The following is a 25,925-nucleotide window of genomic DNA, read 5'->3' as shown; positions in this document are numbered from 1 at the left end:
ATGGACCCAGTGGGCTGCAGTCAGGGCATTTTAAGTGCAGGGGGATTTTTCCAAGGTTTCCCCTTTGGTGTCTCGGCTCCTGAGGAGCTTCAAGTTTAAGAGGCCAGTGGTGTCCAAGTGTGTTCCCTCTTGGAATTTGTTAGTTGTTCTTAGGGGTCTTCAATTTCCTCCTTTTGAACCCTTGGATTCCTGTCTCTTGTCATGGTTGTCTGCTAAGACTTCTTTTCTGGTGGCCATCACATCTGTTAGGCGTTAGTGTAAACTAGGGGTTCTTCTTTCCTCTTTTCAATTTTTGCGCTTCTGTTTTTTACCGGGTTGTCTTCCGGCTTGATCCTACTTTTGTTCCTACGGTTTCCTCCTCTTTCCATTTGAACCACAAAATTGTCTTGTTGGTTTTTCTCTTGGATGTGGAGGGGGTTCTGTCTACCTTGGATGTGGGTCACACACTGTCTGTCTATTGGTCTAGGACCTTCGTAAGTCCATGAGTTTGTTTATCTCTTTTGGCTCTGGTACCCTAGGTAACAAGGTTTCTTTCCAGTCTATTGTCCGGTCGGTCAGACAGGCTATCGTTCAGGCTTCTGCCTATGTGTATCCCCGTCTGATGTCCAAGGGTATTCTACTCGGGTAGTGTCTGCTTCCTCAGCTGAGGCAGGTGGGTCTTCTATTCAGGAGATCTGTTGTGCTGCCACTTGGTCTTCCCAGTTTTCTTTTGCCCTTCATTATTGTTTGGATTGGCGGGTGGTGAGCGTTGGTTTGGGGAAGCTGTTTTGCAAACAGCAATGGAGTAATTGTTGTTTTTTCAATAAATACATTTGTTTCTGATTTTGTGTTGGTGTGCGTCTTGTTTGGGATATCCTCTCAAGTTAGGACTGGGGCGAGGAGGACGGAGAGGAGGGGGTCATGTCACTCATGTCCCATTACTTACAGATAAGCTCCATTACCCTGAATTGGAGTCCTCCTCGTCCCTGTCCACATACCTCCCTCACACCCTTGTGTTCACCTCCACGAGTTTGTTTTGCTCTGACTTGGTATTTTACAGGCAGATGGGCTGGAAGGGTGGGGCTTTATAGAGCTGCCATGGAGATAGAAGAAAGCTTTAGTGGATCTTCGATCCCTAGCATGGAAATCTGTCGGAGGCGGAAGCACCTCACAAGTTAGAACTCAGACGAGGAGGATTCTGATTAGCCATAATTAATATTACCGGTGAGTAATGGGACATTACCATCTGACTCCTTAAGAGTTCCCAGAGCCCCCATTTATCTCCCCACCCTCCCATGTCACCAACCCCATCCCCAAGAAGCCTTCATCGTATTCTGGTGCTAGGAATATGCTAGGCAACCAGGTGTGTGCTTTGGTGCTGGCGTGTGTGTGGACTGTGCCCTGGAGGTCACTTGAGCCCAGGGCTTTAAGTGGGCTGGGTCTGAGCACCGGCAGTTTTTTTAAGGAGGTCTCGAAACGTGTCTCTATCGGGCTCTGTTTGTCACCGCAGTCAGGCAAAAAGTGCCAGGGCAGAAAACTTAGCCCGATATGGACCCGTTTCGAGACAGCAAGCACATTGATGTGTGCTGCTCACACTGCTCACTTCTCACTAGTGGACTTTACAGCATGACGTCATGCCAGCTGAGCATTGTAGGAAAATGAAAATCCTTTAAAGAGTCATTTTCTCTCTGGATTTCCCTTCTCTTTTTGAAACTCAGGAGCAGCAACATTGTAATGGAGTCACCAGGGCTTTAAGTGGAAGCTTTTTCAATATTATATACACGCCATAGTGACTGCTTATTTATCTTATGCAACTAACAACCATTGACAAAGCCCATAGTCCTGACTTCGTATACGTATGTTTCTTATATCATATATGTGGATGCACTGATAGAAACAGCAAAATACAAGTCGGGTGGCACACTATGTGAAGCACAGATTTTTAGGTGTTAAGCCACGCCCTCAATTACATTGGCCACGCCCTTTTGAAAGACCCCCCAGTTTTTCATCCCACTTTTAAAGCCTTGCTTCAGCCTCCGACATTACGACCAGACACCCCGCTGGAATGTAGGAGGGGTAACTAAGAAATACTGCTTGCAAGAACTGATAGTAGCATCTTCCATGAACTATCGTGAAGAGCTCTCTGCGAATTTTCTAGGGCCCGCAGCATCCTGTCATGCCCAGGACACGTTCACGCTTCCGCACACCCGTGTGTGAAGAGGTGTCCGTTGCAGCGTCCCCACGCATTTCCCGCCTCCGCCCCTACACCACCTGCAGGACGAGAGCTTATTTTCGCCTCAGATTGCCGAGAGCTTGTTTTCCTCTCTTTGCTCCCCTGGGGGACTGAGGGCAGCGACTGAACAGTGCTGTTTGTCACATAGAACCTAAAGGTGGCCTTGATTCGTATTACAGACGGAGCAATATCATAGTGCAGAGGCGCAACTAGAACCGAATTTCGTAGCGCTGTAATACAAATATGCCCAATCCACAGTTTAGACTAGGACGATTGAGTTCAAGGCTACAGTGCTGGAGAAGAGGTCATCTCCGTGCTACACGGTAGCATCATATGGATATCTTATTGTTGCTCCAGGTTTATCACAGCCTGAATTATTTATATAAAGCGACATTGACATGATTTGAATGCGCTGCGCTGAGATGCCCTGTGATGACTTCAGTTTAAAGGAGATTTAAATGTTAAAGTTAGAATAAGGAGGATCCCTTGAGCTAAGCGAAGGAGCGTCTTTGAGTTCTGGGAGTCTTGGCCTGTGTTCCTCCCTCCATTGATGCAGCCCTGACCACAGAGGTCTGCAGACACACTTTATGTAGTCACAGATGCTCCCCTCCCCATGTACCCTTTCCTTGCAATGTTTCCCGACTGTTGATTGTTGTTGGTAGGGCGCGTGCTCAGCATCCTCTGTGCGCCCAGGTGATGTAAGGCGAGCAGCTCGCTGATGCAATCTCCAAGGGAACAGATTACCTTAGGTTGCTCTCGCTTACAAAACAGGCTGCTATGGTGTGATGGGAATCTACCTCGAGCAATTCCATGCTGGGCCTCGAAACCTGTGCAGGAGTGTGCCCTTCCACCTCTGTAGCCGAGGATCAGCCATGCAGGCTTCCAGACGCAGCCAGGAGCAGCTCAGCTGGTACTAGTTCTCTGGCGTGTGCCTCTGCTGCTTTTATGGTTATATTGTGAGAAAGAGGGAACGTAGCAAGACTTGGAGCTTATCCGTGCATCTGGCCATACTTTCCAGCTATCTTTTAGCAAGGCAGTGTTTGTCAAATGTGCATACATTACCCTTTTCTTAATAAATATCCAATCTGACTCATGTTGCTTTGTTTTTGTGTTGCTCGAGAGTCGAGTCAGCTTTCCAGAGGCTCCTGTGCCCTACATCTCAATTCCAGGAATGCCCCACATACATGTGGCAGGCCCTCGCCTTCTTATTACTGTCTGGTTTTGCAATCTGGTCTCAAGTGAAGTCTCTGCCCATGATGCTGTTATGTGTGAAAGCTTGAGGGGCTCCTGCCCGGCATAAAAATGTTCTATGTACAATAAACCTTGAACTACAAAGTCTGAACCCTGCAGAGTCATGGGAAATGGGCCTATTATGTCTTTGGCTTGGAAGGGTTATTCTGTGAACTATGGAACTATCTCCCATCTTAGCCAGAATTACAAAGCACTCACATGCCCAAAGAGACCAGGGACTGCATGCACTGAGCGTTCCATCAGTCGCAAACACGGCTTACGACCCATGATATATTTTTTTTAATGTACTAGATCTATTTTCGGCATCAATACACTTATATTGACACCTAAGATTTCCATGCAAATGGATACTGAATACCTCGCTTCCTAGATAGAGAAAAATATGGTAGATGTCACAGAGGGGGTGAGACTTCAAGATGAGAAGGACAGAGGACTAACAGAACTACACAATGCGGCAAGAACTTAGGTTGGGTATGTAGGGAATAAGAAGGAAAGGTGGATCTGAGTTAAATGGGGGGCATTGGTGGGGGGGTTCGTTTGGTTTTGGGTGAATAATAGGTCGGTGTACCTGCTTTATGTTGTACTTAGTAAATAAACACACAAAACCAACAGAAATATAATAAAAATGGCCTCTGTACAATGCTATTTTTTTTTGCAGAGTTTTATATAGCACAAACTTGACCCGAATCGGGTATCAGAGCGCGTTACATAGCACCAGTTACGTTACATGAGGACACACATTCATTTTTGTTAGGCACGGGGAGATTACATGATTTGCCCAGAATCACATGATGTTCAGCGTCATTGCCGAGACTCGAACTCAGTTCCCCAGTTTCGCTGTCGACCGCCCTAGCCGTTAAGCCAACTCCACTCCCCATGCTTGGATCGATTTGAAAATAAACATGAGAGCAGAGTAAATGTTTCTTCATTAAAGCTGTGAAAAACATCTTTTTTAGTAAAAAGAGGCTACAAAAGTAGAGTGGGTACAGTTCCCACAAAGATAGTGTTTTACTACACCCTTATGTTAATCGAGTCCCCGAAGAGAGGCGAAAACAAGCCGCATGACAAATACACACATACATATTCTGCAGCAGGTGCATTCAATCAATCAATCAATCAAAGACATTTATAGAGCGCACTACCTACCCGTAGGGTCTGGAGGCGCTTATAGGGGGGGGGGGGGGTCCGCTACTGCTCGAACAGCCAGGTCTTAAGCTTCTTCCTGAAGGAGAGGTGGTCTTGGGTCAGGCGCAGGTCGGCCGGGAGGGAGTTCCAGGTCTTGGCGGCCAGGTAGGAGAAGGACCTTCCTCCTGTAGTGGCTCTGCGGATGCGTGGGACGGCGGCGAGGGCGTGGCTGGCGGATCGGAGGTGGCGTTTGGGAGCGTAGAAGTTGATTCGGTTGTTGAGGTAGCTCGGGCCTTGGTCGTGGAGAGCTTTGTGTGCGTGGGTAAGGAGGCGGAAGGTGATTCTCTTGTTGACCGGGAGCCAGTGCAGGTCTCTTAGGTGTCCGGAGATGTGGCTGTGTCGTGGGATGTCGAGGATGAGTCTGGCTGAGGCGTTCTGGATGCGCTGGAGTCTCTTCTGGATCTTGGCGGTGGTTCCGGCGTAGAGTGCGTTGCCGTAGTCCAGTCGGCTGGTGACGAGGGCCTGGGTGACGGTCTTCCTGGTCTCTGTGGGGATCCACCAGAAGATCTTCCGAAGCATGCGCAGGATGTTGAAGCACGACGAGGAGACGGCGTTGACTTGCCTGGTCATGGAGAGGGAGGAGTCCAAGATGAAACCCAGGTTGCGTGCGTGGTCCGTCGGTTTGGGTGCGGTGCCCAGGGCGGGGGACCACCAGGAGTCGTCCCAGGCGGAGGGCGAGGAGCCCAGGATGAGGACCTCCGTCTTGTCTGTGTTCAGCTTCAGGCGGCTCGTCGTCATCCACTCGGCTACCTCTCTCATCCCTTCGTGCAGGTTGGCTCTGGCGGCGGCGGGGTCGTTGGTCAGGGAGAGGATCAGCTGGGTGTCGTCGGCGTAGGAGATTATGTTGAGGTTGTGTTGGCGTGCGATGGCCGCGAGGGGGCTCATGTAGACGTTGAAGAGAGTCGGGCTCAGTGAGGATCCTTGAGGGACGCCGCAGATGACTTTGGTGGCCTCTGACTTGTATGGTGGTAGGCGGACTCTTTGTGTTCTTCCGTCGAGAAAGGAGACGATCCATTCCAGCGCCTTCTCCTGGATTCCGACGTTGCTGAGGCGCTGCACTAGGGTGCGGTGGCAGACCGTGTCGAAAGCCGCGGAGAGGTCTAGGAGGATGAGGGCCGCTGTTTCCCCGTTGTCCATCAGGGCTCGGATGTCGTCGGTGGCGGCGATGAGGGCGGTCTCGGTGCTGTGGTTGGCACGGAATCCGGACTGCGATGGGTCGAGGGATCCATTCGTCTCGAGGAAGGTGGCCAGCTGTTTGTTGACGGTCTTCTCGATGACTTTGGCTGGAAACGGGAGTAGCGAGATGGGGCGGTAATTCTTGAGTTCGGTGGGGTCTGCTGTAGGTTTCTTCAGTAGAGCGCTGAGTTCGGCGTGCTTCCAGCTCTCGGGAAGGTGGCGGTGTCGAAAGAGGTGTTGATGATGTCCCGCAGGTGGGGTGCGATGACAGCGTCGGCTTTGTTGAAGACGTGGTGAGGGCAGGGGTCGGTTGGAGATCCGGAGTGGACGGAGTTCATCGTGTGGACGGTGTCTTCGGTGTTGACCGGGGTCCAGGCGCGGAGGGTGGTGGTGGGTGGAGGTCCAGCGGTCGTGGCGTGCGTCGGTTGAGTGCTGAAGCTGTAGTGTATGTCCGCGATCTTGTTGTGGAAGTAGGAAGCGAGGGAGTTGCAGAGGTCTTGCGAAGGGGTGATGTCGTTGTTTCCGGCGTTGGGGTTGGAGAGCTCTTTCACAATGTTGAAGAGTTCCTTGCAGTTGTGTGCGTTGTTGTCCAGTCGGTTTTTGAAGGCCGTTTTCTTGGCGATGCGGATCAGTTGGTGGTGTTTCCGGGTGGCGAGCTTGAGGGTGGTCCTGTTGTCCGGCGTGGGTTCCCTTCTCCAGGCTTTCTCGAGGGCTCGGCAGTTCTTCTTGGAGCTCTTGAGTTCGTCGGTGAACCATGGGGCTCTCTTACTGCCGGGTCTGTTGGGCGGGGTCCTCAGTGGGGCGAGTTCGTCCGCGCAGTTGCTGATCCACTTCGTGAGGTTGTCGGCGGCCTGGCTGGGGTTCGCTGAGCTGGCCGGAGGGTGCTGGCTCAGGGAGGCGGCGAGCTGGTCGGCCTGCCAAGCTATCTTACCCGCACAGCAGGAATAGGTGAACTGAAAGTATTTTGAAGTAGATCAATGCAGCAGACATTTGACCTAGGGACCCACCTCCTCAGAGTCCTAGCCTGTAGCAGGGGGAGTGTCCTTTAATTGACAGTTTCGGAAGCATGTGCTCCATTCGACCACCTTTCCATAGCTGTTCTCAAGCTCCTCCGGTACAACACTAAGGGCCAGATGTAGGTAAATGCATGTTTGTGATTCCTTAATAGCGATTTTTAGGGAATCACTATTAAGGAATCGCAAAATGCCATGCAGGTAAGGAATCGCAATATTTTGTGCGATTCCTTAATATTCCTTAATTGTGAATCGCAAATTGCGATTTGCAATTAAGGAATAATTTCCCATTCATTCCTATGGGCCAAGAGGCCCATAGGAATAAATAGGAATTGCTCCCGCAATTTGCGAGTCACCAAGAGGCACTCGCAAATTGCGGGCGCAATTTAAAGGGTGCCAGGGTTCCAAAAGGACACCCTGTTGCACCCCTGAAATGTGCATGTGTGTACATGTGGCGCACATACATGCCCTGAGGGCATGAATGTGCCACATGGAACTTGAAAAAAAGCTAAAAAGTGCTTTTTTAAAGCACTTTTCTGGTGGTAATTAGCGATTCCTTAAGGCTAAAGTGCACTTTCTTTTGTGCTACTGACATTGCATTTAAGTAATCGCATTTTGCGATTCCTTACATGCAATAGCAAAGAAAGGACTCGCAATTTTGCGATTCCTTATTTTGCTAGTAGGTTTCAACGTACCTACATTGTTCGCTGCCAAATAGCGATCGCAAACGCTGAAATTCAGCGAATTTCAGCATTAGCGCTCGTTATTTGGCCACATACATCTGGCCCTAAGTTCTTTATAAATACTCAAACTATACGATGACTGGATACATTGGACGGACTTCAAAAACGTTATTTACATATCAGAATATCGCTGTTGAGCCTGTCGACATCTCTGACAGCAGAAACCTCTACTCTCCCCTGCCCATCAGTCAACTCTATTACCTGCTAAACACACTGGTGCAGTTTTTTTGAATATTTCGCTAACTCGACCTGATGGTATTGGAATGCTTTACATGAGCACCAGTTACATTACATACACACTAATCTCAGCAGGTGCCAAGGGTAGGAACCAGAGGCTCGGGGCTAAGGGGCAAGCCAGCCTCCACTCTACTATGAATCCACAAAAGAAGACTGCCCCTAGATTGTGTTCCTAAAGGTATCTACAGAGTTGGGGGGGAGATACGTTGCCAATGGGGGCATCTCATAATAAGTTATGGACTGGCCTCACACACCGCCCAGTGTCATGCTTCATCATCGGCTGTCCTCGCCCTCTAAAACCTTGGTTTGATAGAGGGCGGGCATACACCTGGAGACAGGGATCCACTTCTAATCTAAGTGATGGCCGTGGGGGGAGTGAAAAATTGTATTAGAAACCATTATCCTTGTCCATATCCTAAGGATTGACCATTTTTTTCGGATGATGTTTTGGATTTTGTTAGACACGGGTGTGTATGTTGTCACACACACAATGTGGTCACTCTGTTCTTTCGGTGTTGTTTCAAGGAGCGCATCCCTGTCGTTGTTCCTTGCCCTCTTTTTCGCTCTTCTGGACATTTTCTTGCGGTAATGTCTCTCCAGGAATTTATTCTCCAGTTGTTCCGCCTGTACTTGGAAGGTGGCGAGCTCAGAACAATTCCTTTGAATTCTTAGGAATTGTCCCACAGGTAGGTTTCCTCGAAGAGACCTCTGATGGTAGCTCTCGAACAGGAGGAGGCTGTTCCTGTCTGTTGGTTTAACATGGACTTTGGTGGAGAGCCCTTCTGTTGATAGGGTGATGTCGAGATCCAGAAAAACCGCGTGGTTTTTATCAATGGAATGTGTAAAACAGAGGTGGGGGGGTCTTTGCTGTTGACCCATTCCACAAATCGTGTTGCATCCTCCTCACTCCCCTCCCAGACCACGAGAATGTCATCTATCTATCGTTTCCAGGTCTTCATCTGAGAAAAGAAGGGGTTGGAGAGGTTGAATATGTAATCTTCCTCAAATTGATGAACATAAAGGCATGCCATGCTCGGTGCAAACGTGCTGCCCATGGATGTACCCCTCACCTGATGGTATAAAGTGTCCTCAAACTCAAAGAAGTTCTCTGTAAGCTCTATTTCAGCAAACTCCATAATGAAGTGGATGGGTGTAATGTATGCCCAGTCCTGTTCTTGTAGGATACGTTCCACTACCTCCAGGGTGCGTCTTTGAGTGATGCTCGTGTAGAGCGCTTTGATGTCCATAGTTATGAACATGTCTGTGTTGATGTTTGTTTCCATGTCTCTAACGTGAAACAGTACGTCTTTAGTATCTCTCAGGTATGACTGTGATCTTTGTACAATTGATTTCAAGAACCAGTCACAGAACTGAGCGAGGGGTTCCAATGCTGATCCTATCACTGAAACTATTGGTCTCCCTGGTGGTGGTATTCTGTTTTTTGTGAATTTTGGGGAGTGTGTAGAATCTGGGTGTCTTTGGGTCTGTATTTTTTTTTTATTTTTTTTTTATTGGTATTTCAAATACATTACAGGACATCCTGTGTCCGAACATGAGGCAGTCACACCCCTTACAACATCACTGCATTACAACACTCCTCCTCCAATAGGGCACGTTCTTGTACATTACATTTTAAACCAGTATACATTACATCATGTGTGCATTACAACTGTTCATCTATTCCGGTTAAATAGTCAACCAAATAATGCCAGTAGTCTTTTGGTCGCGATCTTACTGGTAATTCCTCCTCAAATAGTTTCAAATTGTCTTTGCAATAAACCATATCCCGTATCCATTGCTTGGTCTATGGTGCCATTTTACCTCCCCAGCAGATCGCTATTCTTCGTTTGGCCATCAGGAGGGCTATTACGCAAAACTTACGTTTGCGAGCTCTAACACCCGGCAACAACCCAAGTAAACACGTGCGAATATTACAATCAATCTGGACGTCTACCATCTTGCCCAGCATATCGGTCACTGACAGCCAAAATTTCGCCACCCCCCCACAATACCACGCCATATGTATAAAATCAGCTTCTTCAGTCCCACACCTCTGACATCTAGAATCTGCCTGCAGGCCATATTTGTGCAATCTCTTAGGTGTGTGGTAATTGTGATGTAAATATTTAATGTGTATCAACCGTAGATTCCAATTTGGGGTTAGTAGTTCCGTGAGCGTGCCCGTTGTGGACCACTCTTCTTCAGTGAGTGGGGTGTCCAAACAACTATTCAATTTTTTTATCGCCCTGTGCGCTGTAATACCCATTTCGGCCTGCAGTGATACATAGAGCTTGGAGACCAGGTGTCTGGGGTCAGGTGTTGTGAGTAGTAATTGTAGGGACAGCAGTACGTGCGGTTCTGCTGGGTAAGTCGGATAAAGTACTTTTATTGCCCTGTGCAGTCTATAAAACATGAATTTGAATAGCATCGATTGGTTCTGAACGTATGCTAAGTCCTCTAAAGTTTTGACCACCCCTTCCTGGTATAAGTCCCCCATGATATCCATACCCACCTGTTTAAGGAGCTCCATCCCCACCTTCTCTTGCGTAACCGAGATGTCCGGGTGGTGGTGTAGCAGCAGTTCTGGGGCATAAATTGGCTGCTTATTCGCCTTTTTACCCATCAGTCTACAAGCTTCGTTAGTGGTGTCTATTGTGTTTATATCCTGTTTGTGCAGAGGGGGTCTGTTGTGTGTTAGTATTGCGTCCAAGGGAATGGGAAAGGCGTCTCCCTCTTCAACGGCAACATGCGTAAGGAATGGGACCTTGTGGTACCAGAAATGGGCATATTGGGCCTGAGCGCGCAAGTAATACAGGAGGAAGTCAGGGACCTTGAAACCCTGTGCAAATGGTAAGGTCGGTGTTTGGAGGTCCATCCTAGCAGTTTTACCCGCCCAGATCAGCCTTAGCGTCATGGAAGTTATTGCACGAAATACCGCCATTGGGGGCTTTATCGGTATATTATTAAATAGGTATAGTAGTTTTGGGAGAACCACCATCTTTACGATCGCTATTTTATCCGCTAGTGATAATGGCAGTTGTATCCATCTATCAATTTTCTGTTTGAGTGCCGCGACTACTCTACCATAGTTCGTGCGGATCACTACTTCGGGGTCCCTATGAAACCACATCCCTACGTATCTAACTGGATCTGATTGCCAGTCCAGCGGGTATTCCGTTGGAAATGGGAGTGTGCTGTCAATGAGCGGGATAATCGTCGATTTAGCCCAATTGATACTGAGACCTGAGTGGTATCCAAATTTGACGTATTCACGCAATAATGGGTTTAGATTTTCTTTCGGGTCTCGCACGTACAACAGCATACCGTCAGCAGTCATTTATATAATGAACCAAACAATGAAATCAGTGAAGTTAAGGATCCGTTGGATTACTTGAGGAATATTGATAATTCTCCTATTACAGAAGTAGATAATGAACTACTAGCCTCTCCTATTACATGGGATGAGATCGAAACAGCTATTCTAGGTTTAGCTCCAGGCAAAGCGATGGGGCCAGATCAAATTCCTTTGGAATTTTACTGCGCCTTTCGAAATATGCTAAAATCTGAATTACTCAAGATTTTCCAACAGGCTTTTCAAGGACACCCACCTATTTCCTGGTCTCTAGCTACTATAGTAGTTTTCAAGAAGAAAGGAAAAGATGGCTCTGAATTAGAATCATATAGGCCGATATCTCCTATAACATCAGACAGCAAAAAAAAATCGAAAATACTAGCTAATAGACTAAATGATATAATGCCTGTTTTGGTTTCTAAGATCCAGCATGGTTTTATTAAAAGAAGGGACACCACTGATCATATCAGATGGATTATCACTTTGTTGGATTGGGCGCAGGCCACGGGATCCCCAGTCGGCGCTGTTCTGTTGGATGCAGAAAAAGCTTTCGACAGAGTCGACTGGGGGTTCCTGTGGTCTGTGCTGTCATGGAAGGGGTTTCCTTAAGAATATATGCATGCTATTCAAGCATTGTAAACCAATCCTAAAGCTATAATTCGGTTTGCCACTGAGACGTCGGATCCTTTTTCTATCACAAGGGGGACAAGGCAAGGGTGTCCCTGTTCCCCCTTGCTGTTCGCGTTATATATCGAGCCTTATTTGAACAGACTAATAAATTAAATTGGAAACCCACCTGTTACATTATACCAGGTAAAACATAAAGTTTTCGCATATGCGGATGATGTTGCGATTGTTACTTCTGATATTGATTCTTCTCTACCTAAAATCATAGAACTTGCCCAGGAGTTTGGTGAGTTATCAGGATATAAATTAAACATCTCGAAAACTCAGTTAATTCACTCGGCTGAAGGCAGACCAGAAGGCGTTGTATTTTCAACTACAGCCTCATACCTTGGTGTGACGATTTCTGCTAAAGTGGAGGACATTGTAGGACTTAATTCAGATCCTCTAATAATCTCTGCTAACAGGACCCTCGAGAGATTAAATAACCTACACCTATCTTGATATGGCCGACCAATGTAGTGAAAATGATCATATTCCCCAAATGTCTTTATTTATTTCGCACCACACCGCTATTGTTCCCCTTTTAAAATAAATTAGATAGAATTATTTCTAGGTTCTTATGGGGCTATCGGAGAGCCAGAAGATCACTTAAATGGTGTACTTTACCAAAAATAAGAGGAGGATCCTGAGCTTTCGAATATATTATTGGGCAGACTCATTAGGATTTATGGGTATCCTAATTTTTTCAGATTTTTGTTTGGATGACGCTATCACTCCCTCAATCTAAGAAATGCTTTTGGGAGTAGAGGCTCGACAATGTTTGCTGAGACTGATAGAACCAAGTTATTATAAAAAAACAAAGTTTAAAATTATGTTATCGGCGTTCCAAATTTGGACACAGTTTAAAAAAAGATTTTGTTTTTGTATAAATCTGAACTACTATACGCCTTTTTTGAAGAATCTTCTGCTTCCCGAAATTTTTAGAGATCCCGTTATTCAGAGATGGAATGAGCTTAATATCTGTTCACTAGGGCATTTGAATCAGGATGAGCAATTCGTATCATATTCCTATCAGTAGAATAAATATCACCTTACAAGAGGAGATTTCTTTAAGTATCTTCAAATTCGGAGTTTTCTCGAGTCAAGAAATCTATTAAATACCAACTCAATGGGTAAAGTAGATGTGTTAGAAAGCTGTAAGAAAAAAAGCAGAATTGGTGTGCTATATCAAATGATGCTAAATAGAATACAAGATAATTTAGTGGTATACACAGATAAATGGCAAAGAAGCCTCGGAATCGAGACGGTTGACATAAATAGGTCTCTAGAAATGGCAAGTAAGGTTATATTTAACGGTTCATTTAAAAGTCAGCATTTTATGTCCATTTTGATTTGTATTATACTCCTGCCAAATTGGTGAAATGGAAAGCAAAGAAAGGTATCAATTGTAGCCGCTGTGGACATATGGCCGCGGATTCAATTCATATGTTTTTTGGTTGTCCAAAATTAACTCAATTTATAACAGAGGTACAAGGTTTTTTAAACAATATTTTAGAGACATCATTTAAACTAACACCGGAATTAGTAATACTTGGAATCCAAACTGATCAAATTAGTATTAAAACGGTTGAAGAAGAAGGCTTTCTATTTATAACTATGTCTGTATACAGATATTGTATAACCTCTCGCTGGTTAGATCCCGATCCCCCGGTTTTTCATCATTGGCAATCGAAACTATTAAGTATTTATCAGTTTGAAAATGCGGTGTATAAGTTGAAGGGGCAAGATAAGGGGATATTCGGCCAAAAACTTTGGTCACTGATTAGTAACTGGATTTAATTTGTTTTCTGTGTTATAACCTTGTCTGCCAGTTGAATATATTGTAATCTTTGGAAATATCAGTGTTTACTCTTTCTGATGAATTACTTCTTTGCTGGATTTGTATATTTTTACTCTTGTGTTTTGTTCGTTTTTTTTCTATGTACTGTGCAACTTTCCACTGCCATAAAACCAATAATAAACACATTTTTTTTAAAAAGGAAATGGGAGTGTGCTGTCAGTGAGTGAGATAATCGTCGATTTAGCCCAATTGATACTGAGACCTGAGTGGTATCCAAATTAGACGTATTCACGCAATAATGGGTTTAGATTTCTTTCGGGTCTTGCACGTACAACAGCATATCGTCAGCAGAAAGCGATATGTGCAGCGGCCTTTGGGGGAACTGCAAAGCTGAGTAGTGGTGCCCCTGTCGTATCTTGCAAGCTAGGGGTTCTAACGCTATGGCAAATAGCAGGGGGATAGTGGGCATCCCTGCCTGGTGCCCCTCCCTATAGAGAATGGCTCTGAAACGTATTTGTTAATCCGAATGCGCGCATTGGGCGCAGCGTACAATAATTGCACCCACTGAAGGAACATCGGCGGGAAGCCCATTCTGCCCAATATTGTGCGTAGGTAGGTCCAAGCCATGGTATAGAAAGCTTTCGCGGCGTCCAATAGAACCGCCGTGGCCTTGGTAGTGGGAGTCAAATAGTGGGAAATAAGGTTCTGGTGTTATGGGACGTGGAACGCGTTGGGATAAAGCCCGACTGGTCGGGTAGGTTCAGCCTGGTCATCAGTCGTTGTAGCCTAGTTGCCATGATTTTAGATAGTATTTTAGTGTCTACATTTATAAGAGACATTGGTCTATAAGATTCGCATTTCTCTGGGTCCTTGTCCGGTTTCAGGAAGGCTAGTATCATAGCCTCCCGTAATGAAGGCAGCAATATCATTTTCTCATGAGCATCTCCCAGCATAGCTACAATTTGTGGGGCCAGTAGGTCCACGAAGGCCTTATAAAACTCTCCCGCATACCCGTCTGGGTGGGCGCCTTTCCATTAGATAGTGACTGAATGACTTCAGTGACCTCCTCCACTGTCACTGGCAGGGAGAGGTATTTCCTCTGTGCATCAGACAACCAAGCTAGAGCCACATCATCACAGTATGATGCTATTTCCTCCGCTGTCACCGTTGTGTCTGCTGTGTATAGTTTCCTGTAAGTACACATAAATTACTCCAGTATCCCCTGCGCGTCATGCCGTAGCTCACCCTTTGTGTCTCTCACCGCCGTCACCACGGGTGGAGGTCTCTGCGCACTTATTTTGGCTGCCAACACAGCACCCGGCCTCACACCTTCACCGTAACTTCTCGCCACCCGTCTCTTATGGACATAATTAAGTTCCTCATCTGCACACTTCTGATATTCAAATACCTCAGTTCTAATTTTGCCCAAAATAACTGGATCCTGAGTTCGCTCATATTCAAGTTCCAGTTCTCGTATTTTTGCTTCACCTTTCGATAGTTGCTGTTGTAGGTCCCTCAATATACCTGCGTTAGTGCTGATGCATATACCCCTAATAGTGGCTTTGAAAGCTTCCCACAGTAACCCAGGGTCATCTGTGGTGGGTGCATTTATCTCAAAATACTCCACTATGGCCTTTCTGATTGTTTCTTGATAGAGAGGGTCCAGAAGGGTTCTCCCGTTGAATCTCCAACTAAAAGGAGGGGGTACATAATTGGGCAGTGCTAGAGTCAATAGCACCGGGTTGTGGTCCGACTGAGTTCGGGGAAGGTGGGTTACGTCCACCATCCACTGTAATACCTCAGGGGTACCCAACCAATAATCTATTCTCGACCAGCTACCATGCACCGCTGTTGTGTGTAGCTTCCAATTTTGTTGGGTTTTTTGTTCTCCAGAGGTCCACTAGTTGCTTATCTAGCAAGATGTCATGTATTTTCTTTAATTCTTGTTTGTGAGTTTCCGCCGATGTGTGTGATCGATCAACCACGTCATTTAAAGCTACGTTGAAGTCCCCCCTCCATACCACCGGGACTTCTGGGAGTTAATTTAGTTTCATCCAGAGGGTATTGTAAAAAGCTGGATCATCAACGTTTGGTGCGTATATATTCAGTAGGTTGATCCTTTGTCCTCTAAGGGTGCCTGTGATGGCCACATATCTCCCCTCGTCATCTGTGTGAACGTGTTCCGTTATGAAATTCAACCCTTTCCTGAATAGTATTAGGACCCCTCTCGAATATGAAGAGTATGCAGCCCCGTATGTTGATTCCGCCACTCTGTTGCCTATATGTGTCTGTGTATGAGGGTCAATGTGCGTCTCCTGTAGGAATGCTATGTCGATATGTAATCTCGTGAAATATGCCAGTATTTGCCTAATTTTTGGGGTGTTTTTGAGGCCTCGCACGTTCCAGGTTATGAGTCTCAGTTTATCCGATGTTAGTTTCTCAACCATCTCCCCTCTCCAGTCTGCCTGTCCCTGCTCGCTCCCAGTGCTTCTGTGCCTGAGCTTGTTTCTAGACTTTTGGTTTCTCCTTGGTTCTTCTTTGGTTTTTTGCCTTGGTTCTTCCCCTGCTTCTCGCCGTCTCCTCACCCTCCCCGCTCCCTGCCGCTGCTCCCCTGCAGCCCCCGCCCCCCTGCTGCCGAGTACCCGATCCCCTCCCAGCGCCACCCCGCTCCAGCTGCTCCTCCTTCCCACTCCGCCCCTCCCACTAAGCCATTTATGGCAGAGTCTGCACGTACGCGCAGCGGGCGCGCCATTTGCGTGCCGAAGGCGCGCCAAAGGCAAGCCCGTCTGCGCCTGGACCGCGCCCAGCGCCAGACCCCCTGGCCCCCGCAGATGCCATCCCTCCCGCCGGGCGTACGAGGCCGCCACCCTCAACGCACTCAACACCGGCCGGATCCCGGATTGCCACGAGCCACCCGAGGACGCACCCACGGACCCTTCACCTGCCAATCCTGCAAGTTCACCTGCATCAGGACATGCACCGCACCAGCACCCGCCAAGCCGAGCACCAACAGCAACCACCTGAAGTGCATCCTGCTCAACACCCGCTCCGTCCACAGACACGCCGTGGAACTATGGAACCTGCTCAACACCACAGCTCCAGACATCGCCTTCCTCACGGAAACCTAGATGAACGCCTCCTCAGCGCCCGACATCGCCATAGCCATCCCGGACGGATACAAGATCACCCGGAGAGACCGCGTCAACCAGACAGGAGGCGGCATCGCCATTGTCCACAAGAACACCATCCGCATCACGACCAACTCTGACGATACCCTCACAGCTGCCGAACATCTTCACTTCCAGATACACACCGACCCCAAGACCACTTTCAGAAGCACCCTCATCTACAGACCCCCAGGACCCCGCACACAATTCAGCGAAGACATCGCAGACTTCGTCAGCCCACACGCCCTCGCCTCCACTGACTACATCCTCCTAGGGGACCACAGCTTCCACCTGGAGAACAATGACGACACCACCACCCTACTGGACAACCTCGCCAACCTCGGACTCGAGCAACTGGTGAACACCCCCACCCACTACACTGGACACACGCTCGACCCAGTCTTCTCCTCCAGCAAGTACGTCTCCTTCAGCCACTCCACCGGACTCCACTGGACAGACCACAGCTGCGTCCACTTCAACTACAGAAGGACCACAACTCACCACCACCCGCAACAGGCTGCCCGCAGGAGCTGGAACAAGATCACCACTGACCAGCTCACCACATCCCTGAACCGGAACCCTCCCGCCAGATCAACGGACCCCGACCAAGCAGCCAACAACCTCACACAGTGGATAACCAACTGCACTGACGACCTCGCACCCCTGAAAAACCACCCCAACAGACCCGGAAGCAAGAAAGCCCCCTGGTTCAACGACGATCTCAAGAACTCCAAGAAGAACTGCCGCACCCTCGAGAAAGCCTGGCGAAAAAACCCAACTACAGACAACATGACCACCCTCAAGCACGCCACCCGCAAACACCACCAGCTGATCCACACCACCAAGAAGACAGCATTCAAGGATCGGATAGACAACAACGCACACAACAGCAAGGAACTCTTCAGCATCGTCAAAGAGCTCTCCAACCCCAGCGCCGGAAACAACAACATCACTCCCTCACAAGACCTCTGCGACTCACTCGCCTCGTTCTTCCACAGCAAGATCGCAGACATACACAACAGCTTCGGCGAACAGACCACGATCCCAACCACAGAACCAACGCCCCCCACCATCACCCTCCGCCCCTGGACCCCGGTCAGCACCGAAGACACCATCCGCACAATGAACACCATCCACTCCGGATCGCCAAACGACCCATTCCCCCACCACGTCTTCAACAAGGCTGACTCCGTCATCGCACCCCAACTCCGGGACATCATCAACTGCTCCTTCGACACCGCCACCTTCCCGGAGAGCTGGAAGCATGCCGAACTCAGCGCCCTCCTGAAGAAACCATCAGCAAACCCCACCGACCTCGAGAACTACCGCCCCATCTCGCTCCTCCCGTTCCCCGCCAAAGTCATCGAGAAGACCGTCAACAAACAGCTTGCCTCCTTCCTCGAGACGAACGTATCCCTCGACCACTCACAGTCAGGCTTCCGAGCCAACCACAGCACCGAGACCGCCCTCATCGCAGCCACTGACGATATCCGAACCCTGCTCGACAACGGGGAAACAGCGGCCCTCATCCTCCTGGACCTCTCCGCAGCGTTCAATACTGTCTGCCACTGCACCCTAGTACAACCCCTCAATAAACGTCGGAATCCAGGAGAAGGCACTGGACTGGATCATCTCGTTCCTCGCCGGAAGAACCCAGAGAGTCCGCCTCCCCCCGTTCAGATCCAGGGCCACCGAAGTCATCTGCGGCGTACCACAAGGCTTATCACTCAGCCCGACCCTCTTCAACGTCTACATGAGCCCCCTCACAGCCATCGCACGCCAACACAACCTCAACATCATCTCCTACGCAGACGACACCCAGCTGATCCTCTCCCTCACCAATGACCCAGCCACCGCCAGAACCAACCTACACGAAGGGATGAAAGACGTAGCCGAGTGGATGAAGAACAGCCGCCTGAAGCTGAACTCAGACAAGACGGAAGTCCTCATCCTTGGATCATCACCATCTGCCTGGGACGACTCCTGGTGCCCTCCGCCCTGGGCAGCGCACCCAAACCAACGGACCACGTACGCAACCTGGGCTTCATCCTGGACTCCTCCCTCTCGATAACCAGACAAGTCAACGCCGTCTCATCATCGTGTTTCAACATCCTCCGCATGCTCCGAAAGATCTTCCGATGGATCCCCACCGAAACCAGAAAGACGGTCACCCAGTCACTAGCCGACTGGACTACGGAAACACCCTCTACACCGGTACCACAGCCAAATTGCACAAAAGACTCCAACGCATCCAGAACGCTTCCGCACAACTCATCCTGGACATCCCCCGACACAGCCACATCTCCGGACACCTGAGAGACCTGCACTGGCTCCCCGTCAGCAAGAGAATCACGTTCCGTCTCCTCACCCACGCACACAAGGCCCTCCACGACCTGGGCCCCAAGTACCTCAACAACTGCCTGACCTTCTACACTCCCACCCGCCAGCTACGATCGACCAGCCACGCCCTCGCCGCCGTCCCACGCATTCGAAGAGCCACCATGGGGGGAAGATCCTTCTCCTTCCTGGCAGCCAAAACGTGGAACTCCCTCCCCATCCACCTCCGTCTTACCCAAGACCACCTCTCCTTCAGAAAGCAACTCAAGACCTGGCTGTTCGAGCAGTAACGGACCCCCCTCCGCCCAAGCGCCTTGAGACCCTCCGGGTGAGTAGCGCGTTATACATATTTCATGATTGATTGATTGATTATGCTGTTCAATCTTTTACCAACGGTAGCGTTTGTACAACACATGTGCCATAACTGTTGTGACATGCAACCAATTACATTTCCCTCTCGGATTGAGGCAGTGCTTCTCAAATGCAGCGTTTCTAACTAAACCGCCCCAACTCCTCCCTGCCACCCCCCACCCACTTTAGCATCCGAATCATGCCAAAGACACTCCCCACTATCAACATTTAACTTGCCATAACCATGGTAGGGGATCACCCTGTCGGGGGGTCCACCCGGGTCACACAAACTCATCCAACATAGTGGATGTGGCTAGGTTAGCAATGTTCCGGCTAGTACACCCCATCTGTGTTAACCCCACATGTAGCAGAGTCTGGTTCCGCCCCCGCCAACATCAAGTGTCTATATCCAATGTGTCCCGAAATATGTATACGCGGTCAAGGCGAGAACATATGCATATACTCGTGATATTCCGTTGCAGTCTATCTAGCTATGCCATTCCCTCCGCCCCTCTATATCACACCAGTGCATAGTACTTTTCCGGTACCAGGTCTAGAAGATATTTTGGTCTAACATTACCACATCACGCCACCTCTTCTGGTCGATTCTGGGCGACTACCTCCATCGCCCCAGTCCGTTCTGCCAGTCATCCACTGTACAGGGCATATGCTATACAAGGCAGAGCGGCGCCAATATGCGCCCAACGTGCTCCCGCCTTTAGCAAATATTGGGTCCGCGTCATCTACACCTCAGGGAATGGATGGCTTAAAATACTGTTGGATGATTCCTTCGTTTCGTATCCATCCGTGCCGTAGCAGTTGACCAGCAATGTTCCCAACATGTTGTCGCAGCCAGTGTGGTTCCATCTTGCAGTTCACATCCTCGCGTCTCTAATTTGATTCCTGATTCTGCTCCACTCTGCGTTGCTTGCGGCGCCGTTGTCCTATCTTTTTGATGTAGTCGTTCGCCTCCTTTGGTGTTTGGCAAATCACAGTCTTTCCTTCCTTCGTTATCTTCAATCTGGCAGGGTAGAGCATCGCATACTCCACACCCATCTCTCTGAGTTTCTGTTTCACAGGTGCAAAATCTCTACGCGCCATTTGGACGTTTATCGTAAAGTCGGGGTAAGATTGCAGTTTGTTACCCTGATATTTGACCGTCTGCTTCTCCCTCGCCATTTTTAGAACTGTGTCTCTGTCTCTGTAATTCAGAAGACGTGCGACTATCGGTCGTGGGGGAGCCCCCGGTTTCGGTCTAGGTGCTAGAGTCCTGTGCGCCCGTTCCACAATAAATACTGATGACAATTGCTCGGTCCTGAAGATGTTTTTCAACAGGTCTTCCACGTAAGTTTCCATTCTGCCAGTGTTGGTCGATTCTGGAACGCCTGCGATTCGGACATTTTTTCGTCGGGACCGTGCTTCCGACTCCTCGGACTTGTTCTTAATGACCTCTAGCACTCTGTTCATTTCTGAGCATTTCTGCGTGGTAGTGTGGGACTCATCCTTCACTGCAGACAGGCGAGTCTCGGCCTCCTCAAGTCGTTCGCCATGTTTGTCTAATTTTGCCGCCATGTTATCGACCCTCTGTGTTATGGAGTCCAATTTCCCGTGGACATCCTGAAGACTTTAGTGGATAGCCTTCAACGTTTGCTCCATCACATTGGTTGGCTCAGTGTCATTATCCGGTTCGGTGTCCGAGGGAGCATTGGAGCCCTTCGCTGTCTTCCTGGTGTCAAAGGCCAACGTATATTGAACGTTCTCGAGTTTGCCCATAGTTTCCGCCCCACAGGATCTCAAGGCTCGCGGAATTGTGATTGCCTATTTTCGGTTGGCGCCCGCTTCCACCACGCGCATCCAATGTGCCCGTCTAACACCAGGCGGTACGACTATCCTGGTCGTCCTTCCGCTCCGGATATGCTCGATGCTCCAAGGGAACGCTTCCTGGGAGTGCGGCGATTCCAACCCAAGATGGGGGTGCAGTGGGCCGGCGCCTACCCCGGTATTTCTGCACTCTGCCACACTCTCGTATAGCAGCTGGTAGGTGCCAGTAGACACGGGGGTCCCGCCTTCGACCCGCCTGATCCCAGCTATGTCTTATCCACTCCGGTGCTCCCGTCCAGAACTTGCCGGTTGAGGCGGTATGCTGTCCGCACCGCCCTCCCCGTTGTAAGCTCTGTGCTGTGCGAGCTCGTTTTCCTCTCCCAGTGCCTCCCGGTAGTAGTGTCCCCGTTATAGGCACAGTGCAGTCCGGGTCACATGCTGGGTGAAGTGAGGTCAATACTATCGCGCTTAATATTTCCGCAGTGGCATAGTCTCATAACCGCCTCTATCCGCTATTTCTGGGCAGTGACTCCCTGCCGGCAGCCCCACGTTCCGTTATTGCCTCCCCACTTCAAATTCTTATGGGCGCCGCCATCTTGCAATCGAGGACAGTGTCTCCTCAATTATAAACGTTATTGCGGGCCGTCCACGTTGTTTTGCGGCATCAGTGTATTGACTAGTTCGCCTGGCGCATCCCATCCGTTGGGGCTCGATGTAGTGTCAGTTTGGGAGCTCCTCGTCAGGACTGGGTACACTTCTCGCTGCCGTCCCCGATCGCTGCAGTCTTATACCCTGTACATTAATAGACCATGATATCTGGGACAGGCCACTATTGCTGCTGTGCACTGCCAATAAGTGCGTCCAGCCCCCTCAGCATGGCATTCAGGTACTCTGCAACTGCACAGGCAGCCGCACTGCAGTCCCTACCGCTTATACTCTGCATCCGCTGTGTCCCGTAGTGCATTTGCTTCGCGGATCCGCCATCTTGGGCCGAGACGCTCACCAGCACCGCAGGTCTCCTGGGCAGATATCTGGTGGACTGGTGTGTTTCCACTCAATACTGCCTCACCGCGACATTCATGGCACTTTCCGACATCGATATGTCCCGTCAACGATTCTCGGGGAACTCGCCTTCCGCTAGAAATTGCTGTTTTTACATTCTGGCCGGCGGAGCTGTCTCAAGAGGCAGCCATTCCGCTGTGCGCGCCTTTGGGTCTGTATTTACCAGGAAATCAGCCTCATGTTTGGTTATCCAGTCATGGGTCTCATTATCCCAAGAAAATGGCCAGAAGAGCGATAAAGAGGGCAAGGAACAATGACAGGAATGCGCTCCTTGAAACAACACTGAAAGAACAGAGTTACCGCATAATGTGTGTGACAACATACACACCCGTGTCAAACAAAATCCAAAACATCATCCATAAAAAATGGTCAATCCTCCAATAGCGGAAGTCAGAAGTGGGAGCGCCCCCTTTTTCCATACAAACGTAGCAGGAACCTTAGGGACAACTTGTTTCTTTCTAAAGTTAATCAAGAACCTACTGAAAGTCAAATGACCCTGTGGAGCCAACCTAAACCAGTGGGTCACTACCCATGTGGGAATTGTGTGTGCTGCCCACTTACCACTACCACGAAGGAAGTCGATATTGGCACTGGCAACCCTTGGAAATGAAAAAACTTCAGCAACTGCAACACCAAGTTCGTGGTGTATCTACTGACATGCCCGTGCAACTTACAATATGCCGGCATGACCACCAGGAAAGTGAAGGTGCGTGTGAGTGAACACTGCAGCGCAATGCAGTGCAGGAAGACAAACACAAGGCTCACAACACATTTTACTGACAAAGGTCACAATGACAAGGACCTTAAATGGGTTGTACTGGAGGTCATGAACAGACAGAGGACCAACACCGCCAGACAGTTACACCTCCGAGAACAAAGGTGGGTGTACAGACTTCGCAGCTCGGAGAAGGGCCTGAACAACGAGATCCCTTGCCCTTGGCTGCAAATTGCTACCTGGACAGCATAACATCATACCAAGGAGTGCTAAGTTGCCCATATACCCCTTATACCTGACCACTTTTGGAAGGAAGACACGTACTTACACAAGTATGCATGATGCTGTATGTGCCATATGTGTGTATGGGTGCTTCACTCTGCTGGGAGGCCACAATATTTGTAGTCCTACTTTGTGAGTCCTTTTTAACAAACCAACAGGTTTTAAATCAGGATGTTGGAATCTTTACCACACATGAATGTGTTTTTACTTCTTGTTTTCAAAAAGTCTCAGTAGGTCCTTCCACCTCTGCCCTCCCATGGAGCAAGGAGGCTAGATTATAGGGTAAGGTCCAAAAACAGTCTTTTCTTTGGTTTGCAAGGATACACGTGTACATGTCACGTGTCTCATATAGACCCAACCACGTGCGCAATAGGTATGGCGCGGCATGGATGCTACAGTGTACTTGTTGTATTCATACTCACATTTTGGTGTGTATGCTTCTTTTCTTTTTTGTTTCCTTTTTCTACAGAGTCAATCATTAAGTTACTACACCAAGAGGGGTACTTGTAATTCACAGCCCCTTTACACATTAGTAGCAGGTCCATTTTTCTGACACTAGGTGCCGGGAAGTGGACCTCTTGGTAATAATCTCCCCTTTGGTCCTGAAGAATGCTGTGTACCCTTCGGGGACACTTTAGCAGAAACATGTCGAACATTTATAACACGGTGAAGGGAGATTAATGTCCTGTATCACGGACCACTTCTTTTAACTACCATACCTTTGATCCCTGAATAAACTTAGGATATGGACAAGGGTAATGGTTTTAATATACTTTTTTCACTCCCCCACAGCCATCACTTAGATTTAGAAGTGGATCCCTGTCTCCATGTGTATGCCCGCCCTCTATCAAACCAAGTTTTTTAGAGGGGGAGGACAGCTGATGATGAAGCATGACACCGGGCGGTGTGTGAGGCCAGTCCATAACTTTTTATGAGATGCCCCCACAGTCTGCTTTCTGACAATATCCAATATGAATCACTTTTTTTTAATACTAGTTTGCTAGATTGTTTTTACCCCTGCACATTGCACTTTAAAATCAAGCTTTGAACTGATGAAATTTGAACATGTTTCTGTATTTATGTGTCCAGTACTATATGATCTTTTTTTATCACTGTGTTTTGAAATGTTGATTCTGTCTTCATGAACTCTCAATAAAAATATATATATAAAAAAAAAGAGATGCCCCCATTGGCAATGCATCTCCCCCTAACTCTGTAGATACCTTTAGGAACACAATCTAGGGGCAGTCTTCTTTTGTGGATTCACCAGTTACATTACACAAGGACACATCCATTAGGTGGAGCGCAGCGCTGCTCGCTCTTCGAGGCATGCTGTACTGGAGTATGCTCTTGAAGCCCCGCCCACCCCGCCCATATTTGTCATTGGCTTATGTCATTGCCCTTTGTAAATGCTGGCTTCTGATTTGTACTTATACTTGTTAGTCTCTCCTTAGCACTTCCTTGTCTTCATTCATAACCTCACAGGAGGACTGACCCTTTTACTTTGGTTGTTACACAATCTGCTTGATAACTGGTGAACACTATTTTCTTTAATGCTCTTCCCCTGTTCCACGCACGACATCGGAGCACCTGCCCACTTTTTTTTTAATAGAAATATATTTTTATTGAAATTACAGCATGGTCCGCTTTATAGCGTCCACACTTATTTCATTATTTAATATACGGCGCGGTCCATATTCACTTTAGTGGCCGCTCTTATTTAATTATTTATTTACCAGCACGGGCTGCTTTCACTATAGCGGCCACTCTAACAAGCTTTTGAAATTACAATTTTTTTTTTCAACTTTGGGTGAAAGCGCCATAAGTGATTTCACTTTAATGTTGGCCACGCCCCTTTGTTTAGACGCTGCTCACGGTAACCTAACTATGCAAGCAGCGTCTGAAAAAAAGGGCGTGGCCACCATTATAGTGGTCTCATTTGCGAGAGTTTGAGCTCTTGGCATTAAAAACACAATGCCTTTTATATATGTGCTACTTTTAAAAAACATAAATAAAAGGCTTTGTCATTTTCAATGCCAATAGCATAAACGCTCGCAAATGCAAGACCTAGTGATGAAATCAAGAAAGGTTCCTAGGGGTCCCACTGATACGTGGTCCTTTTAAACCAACAAAGAAGAAATTGGCACAGAAGCTGAAATATAAAAGTTACATCTTTATTAACCTCAAATGAGTCAGACTACGTCACACAGAAGCCTTAGCAACTGAATTAGGCAGTCTAAGGAGTACAACTGGGGCCTTATATATGCTTAGGGTTACATAGTCAGTATAAGACCATGGGGCAGTCCTGGCTCATGTAAGCATGCAAAGTGACTAATATGGCCATGCAAGATCTGCTTGCTCAACAAAGTGGGAGGAGCTAACTGTGGCTGTTTTTGGCAAACACATCCTGACATTTACAAACTAGGAACAGTTGCAAGGACAGCTACAAGCTCAACTGAGCATGTGCGAAGGTGGAAGAAGCTGACTATAGTTAGTTTCTAGGCAGATTACAAGAGCAGTCAACACTGAGGGAGGACAGAGCACATGGTGAGCA

The 25,925-nt window shown here is 48.3% G+C and overlaps 1 protein-coding gene across 2 annotated transcripts in view; it reads left to right on the top strand.

Moving 5' to 3' along the window:
- Positions 1–25,925, top strand: part of VAC14 (VAC14 component of PIKFYVE complex) — a 1,981,056-nt gene that overhangs the window by 1,303,679 nt on the left and 651,452 nt on the right. The gene's annotated exons all lie outside the window — the stretch shown is intronic.

The sequence above is a fragment of the Lissotriton vulgaris genome, chromosome 12, assembly GCF_964263255.1.
Source record: "Lissotriton vulgaris chromosome 12, aLisVul1.2, whole genome shotgun sequence".
Taxonomy (NCBI): Eukaryota; Metazoa; Chordata; class Amphibia; order Caudata; family Salamandridae; genus Lissotriton; species Lissotriton vulgaris.
Note: the sequence above shows the minus strand (reverse complement) of the source record. Positions and strands in the feature narration are given on the sequence as shown.